We start from the raw sequence: 5,994 nt of genomic DNA on the forward strand, positions 1-5,994 counted from the left end.
ATTGAGGATTGAGGATTGAGGGTCGAGGATTGAAGATTGAGAATTGAGGATTCAAGATTGAGGATTGAGGATTGAGGATTGAGGATGGAGGATGAGGGCTGAGGGTTGAATATTGAGGATTGAGGATTGAGGTTTGAGGATTGAGGATGAAGACTGAGGGTTGATGATCGAGGTTTGAGGATTGAGGACGAGGACTGACGGTAGAGGATTTAGGTTTGAGGATTGAGGATTGAGAACTGAGGATTGAGGATGAGGGCTAAGCGTCGGGGATTGAGATTCGACGACTGAGGACTGAGGATTGATGATTGAGAATTGAGGATTGATGTTTGAGGATTGAAGATTGAGGATTGGGTATTGAGGATTGAAGAATGAGGATTGAGGATTGAGGATTGAGGATCGAGGATTGAGGATTGAAGATTAAGGATTGGGTATTTAGGATTGAAGAGTGAGGATTAAGGATTGAGGTTTGAGGATTGATAATTGAATATTGAGGATTGAGGATCGAGGTTTGAGGATTGAGTATGAAGACTGAGGGTTGAGGATTGAGGTTTGAGGAACGAGGATTGACGATTGAGGATTGAGGACTAAGGATTGACGATTGAGTATTGAAGATTGAGGATTGATGACTGAGGATTGACGACTGAGAATTGAGGATTTAGGATTGAGATTGAAGATTGAGTATTGAAGATTGAATATTGCGGATTGAATATTGCGGATTGAGGATTGAAGATTGAGCATTGAGGATTGAAGATTGAGGGTTCAAGATTGAGTATTGATGATTAAAGATTGAGTATTGAGAATTGAATATAAGAGGATTGAGGATTGAGGATTGAAGATTGAGTATTGAGGATTGAATATTGAGGATTGAGGACTGAGGATTGAGGTTTGAGGATTGAGGATTGAAGATTGAGTATTGAGGATTGAAGATTGAGGGTTGAAGATTGAGTATTGATGATTGAATATTGAGGATTGAGGATTGAGGATTGAGGATTGAGGATTGAGGATTGAGGATTGAAGATTGAGTATTGATGATTGAATATTGAGGATTGAGGATTGAGGTTTGAGGATTGAGGACGAGGACTGACGGTAGAGGATTTAGGTTTGAGGATTGAGGATTGAGGGATGAGGATTGAGGATGAGTGCTAAGAGTCGGGGATTGATGTTCGACGACTGAGGACTGAGGATTGAGGATTGAGAATTGAGGATAGATGTTTGAGGATTGAAGATTGAGGATTGAGGATTGAGGATTGAGGAATGAGGATTGAAGATTGAGTATTGAGGATTGAAGATTGAGGATAGAGGATTGAGTACTGAGGATGGAGGATGAGGGCTGAGGGTTGAGGATTGAGGATTGAGAAATGAGGATTGAGGATTGAGGATTGAAATAGAGGATTGGGTATTGAGGATTGAAGAATGAGGATTGAGGAATTAGGATTGAGGATTGAGGATTGAGGATTGAAGATTGAGGATTGGGTATTGAGGATTGAAGAATGAGGATTGAGGATTGAGGATTGAGGATTGAGGATTGAAGATTGAGTGTTGAGGATTGAAAATTGAGGATTGAGGATTGACGATTGAGGATTGAGGATTGAAGATTGAGTATTGAGGATTGAAGATGGAGGATTGAGTATTGAGGATTGAGGATTCAGGGTTGAAGATTGAGGATTGAGGATTGAGGATTGAGGATTGAGGATTGAGGATTGAAGATTGAATATCTATGATTGAATATTGAGGACTGAGGATTGAGGGTTGTGGATTGAGGACGAGGACTGAGGGTTGAATATTGATGTTTGAGGTCTGAGGATTAAGGATTGAGGATTGAGAATTGAGGATTGAGGATTAAGGATTGAAGATTAAGGATTGGGTATTTAGGATTGAAGAATGAGGATTGAGGATTGAGGTTTGAGGATTGGGGATTGAAGATTGAGTATTGATGATTGAATATTGAGGATTGAGGATTGAGGTTTGAGGATTGAGGATGAAGTCTGAGGGTTGAGGATTGAGGTTTGAGGAACGAGGATTGAGGATTGAGGATTGAGGATTGATGATTGAAGATTCAGTATTGAGGATTGAATATTGCGGATTGAGGATTGAGGATTGAGGATTGAGGCTTGAGGATTGAGGATTGAAGATTGAGTATTGAGTATTGAAGGTTGAGGATTGTGGATTGAGGATTAAGGATTGAGGATTGATTATTGTAGATTGAGTATTGATGCCTGAGGATTGAGGATTGAGGATTGAGGATTAAGGATTGAGGATGGAAGATTGAGTACTGAGGATTGAAGATTGAGGGTTGAAGATTGAGTATTGATGATTGAATATTGAGGATTGAGGATTGAGGATTGAGGATTGAGGATTGAGGATTGAGGATTGAAGATTGAGTATTGCTGATTGAATATTGAGGATTGGGGATTGAGGTTTGAGGATTGAGGACGAGGACTGACGGTAGAGGATTTAGGTTTGAGGATTGAGGATTGAGGACTGAGGATTGAGGATGCGTGCTAAGCGTCGGGGATTGAGATTCGACGACTGAGGACTGAGGATTGAGGATTGAGAATTGAGGATTGATGTTTGAGGATTGAAGATTGAGGATTGTGTATTGAGGATTGAGGAATGAGGATTGAGGATTGAGGATTGAGGATTGAGGATTGAGGATTGAGGATTGAGGATTGAGGATTGAGGATTGAGGATTGAGGATTGAGGATTGAAGATTGAGTATTGATGATTGAATATTGAGGATTGAGGATTGAGGTTTGAGGATTGAGGATTGAGCATTGAGGGTTGAGGTTTGAGTATTGAAGATTGAGTATTGATGCCTGAGTATTGAGGATCGAGGATTGAGGATTGAGGATTGGAGATTGATTATTGAGGATTGAAGATTGAGGATTGAGGATTGAGGATTGAGAATTGAGAATTGAGTATGAGGACTGAGGGTTGAGGATTGAGGTTTGAGGAATGAGGATTGAGGGTTGGGGAATGAGGATTGAGGATTGAGGATTCAGGATTGAGCATTGAAGATTGAGTATTGATGCCTGAGGATTGAGGATTGAGGATTGAGGATTGAGGATTGAAGATTGAGTGTTGAAGATTGAGTATTGATGATTGAATATTGAGGATTGAAGATTGAGGATTGAGGATTGAGGATTGAGTATTGAGGATTGAGGATCTAGGATTGGAGATTGATTATTGAGTATAGAAGCTTGAGGATTGTGGATTGAGGATTGAGGATTGAGGATTGAGGATTCAGGATTGAGAATTGAGGATTGAGGATTGAGGATTGAAGATTGAGTATTGATGATTGAATATTGAGGATTGAGGATTGAGGATTGAGGATTGAAGATTGAGTATTGAGGATTGAAGATTGAGGATTGAGTATTGAGGATTGAGGATTCAGGGTTGAAGATTGAGGATTGAGGATTGAGGATTGAGGATTGAGGGTTGAGGATTGAAGATTGAATATTGATGATTGAATATTGAGGACTGAGGATTGAGGGTTGTGGATTGAGGACGAGGACTGAGGGTTGAATATTGACGTTCGAGGTCTGAGGATTAAGGATTGAGGATTGAGAATTGAGTATTGAGGATTGGGGATTGAAGATTGAGGATTGGGTATTTAGGATTGAAGAATGAGGATTGAGGATTGAGGTTTTAGGATTGAGGATTGAAGATTGAGTATTGATGATTGAATATTGAGGATTGAGTATTGAGGTTTGAGGATTGAGGATGAAGTCTGAGGGTTGAGGATTGAGGTTTGAGGAACGAGGATTGAGGATTGAGGATTGAGGACTAAGGATTGACGATTGAGTATTGAAGATTGAGGAATGATGACTGAGGATTGACGACTGAGAATTGAGGATTGAGGATTGATGATTGAAGGTTGAGTATTGAGGATTGAATATTGAGGATTGAGGATTGAGGATTGAGGATTGAGGATTGAGGATTGAGGATTGAAGATTGAGTATTGAGTATTGAAGGTTGAGGATTGTGGATTGAGGATTAAGGATTGAGGATTGAATATTGTAGATTGAGTATTGATGCCTGAGGATTGAGGATTGAGGATTGAGGATTGAGGATTGAGGATTGAAGATTGAGTATTGAGGATTGAAGATTGAGGTTTGAAGATTGAGTATTGATGATTGAATATTGAGGATTGAGGATTGAGGATTGAGGATTGAGGATTGAGTATTGAGGATCTAGGATTGGAGATTGATTATTGAGTATAGAAGCTTGAGGATTGTGGATTGAGGATTGAGGATTGAGGATTGAGGATTGAGGATTCAGGATTGAGAATTGAGGATTGAGGATTGAGGATTGAAGATTGAGTATTGATGATTGAATATTGAGGATTGAAGACTGAGTAATGAGGATTGAAGATTGAGGTTTGAAAATTGAGTATTGATGATTGAATATTGAGGATTGAGGATTGAGGATTGAGGATCGAGGATTGAAGATTGAGAATTGAGGATTGAAGATTGAGGATTGAGGATTTAGGATTGATGATTGAGGTTTGAGGATTGAGGATTGCAGATTGAGTATTGAGGATTGAAGATTGAGGATTGAGGATTGAGGATTGAGGAATGAGGATTGAAGATTGAGTATTGAGGATTGAAGATTGAGGATAGAGGATTGAGTACTGAGGATGGAGGATGAGGGCTGAGGGTTGAGGACTGAGGATTGAGAAATGAGGATTGAGGATTGAGGATTGAAATTGAGGATTGGGTATTGAGGATTGAAGAATGAGGATTGAGGAATTAGGATTGAGGATTGAGGATTGAGGATTGAAGATTGAGGATTGGGTATTGAGGATTGAAGAATGAGGATTGAGGATTGAGGATTGAGGATTGAGTATTGAAGATTGAGTGTTGAGGATTGAAGATTGAGGATTGAGGATTGAGGATTGAGGATTGAGGATTGTAGATTGAGTATTGAGGATTGAAGATTGAGGATTGAGTATTGAGGATTGAGGATTCAGGGTTGAAGATTGAGGATTGAGGATTGAGGATTGAGGATTGAGGATTGAGGATTGAAGATTGAATATTGATGATTGAATATTGAGGACTGCGGATTGAGGGTTGTGGATTGTGGGCGAGGACTCAGGGCTGAATATTGATGTTTGAGGTCCGGGGATTAAGGATTGAGGATTGAGAATTGAGGATTGAGGATTGAGGATTGAAGATTGAGGATTGGGTATTTAGGATTGAAGAATGAGGATTGAGGATTGAGGTTTGAGGATTGAGGATTGAAGATTGAGTATTAAGGATTGAAGATTGAGGATTGAGTATTGAGGATTGAGGATTCAGGGTTGAAGATTGAGGATTGAGGATTGAGGATTGAGGATCTAGGATTGGAGATTGATTATTGAGTATAGAAGGTGGAGGATTGTGGATTGAGGATTGAGGATTGAGGATTGAGGATTGAGGACTGAGGATTGAGAATTGAGGATTGAGGATTGAGGATTGAAGATTGAGTATTGATGATTGAATATTGAGGATTGAGGATTGAGGATTCAGGATTGAAGATTAAGTATTGAGGATTGAGGACTGAGGATTGAGGGCTAAGGATTGACGATTGAGTATTGAGGATTGAGGATTGGTGACTGAGGATTGACGATTGAGAATTTAGGATTGATGATTGAGGACTGAGGATTGAAGATTGAGTATTGAGTATTGAGGGTTGAGGATTGTGGATTGAGGATTAAGGATTGAGGATTGAATATTGTAGATTGAGTATTGATGCCTGAGGATTGAGGATTGAGGATTGAGGATTGAGGATTGAGGATTGAAGATTGAGAATTGAGTATTGATGCCTGAGGATTGAGGATCGAGGATTGAGGATTGAGGATTGGAGATTGATTATTGAGGATTGAAGATTGAGGATTGAGGATTGAGGATTGAGAATTGAGAATTGAGTATGAGGACTGAGGGTTGAGGATTGAGGTTTGAGGAATGAGGATTGAGGGTTGGGGAATGAGGATTGAGGATTGAGGATTGAGGA

Source organism: Calliopsis andreniformis, unplaced genomic scaffold, assembly GCF_051401765.1.
Source record: "Calliopsis andreniformis isolate RMS-2024a unplaced genomic scaffold, iyCalAndr_principal scaffold0046, whole genome shotgun sequence".
In the NCBI taxonomy this organism is placed as follows: Eukaryota; Metazoa; Arthropoda; class Insecta; order Hymenoptera; family Andrenidae; genus Calliopsis; species Calliopsis andreniformis.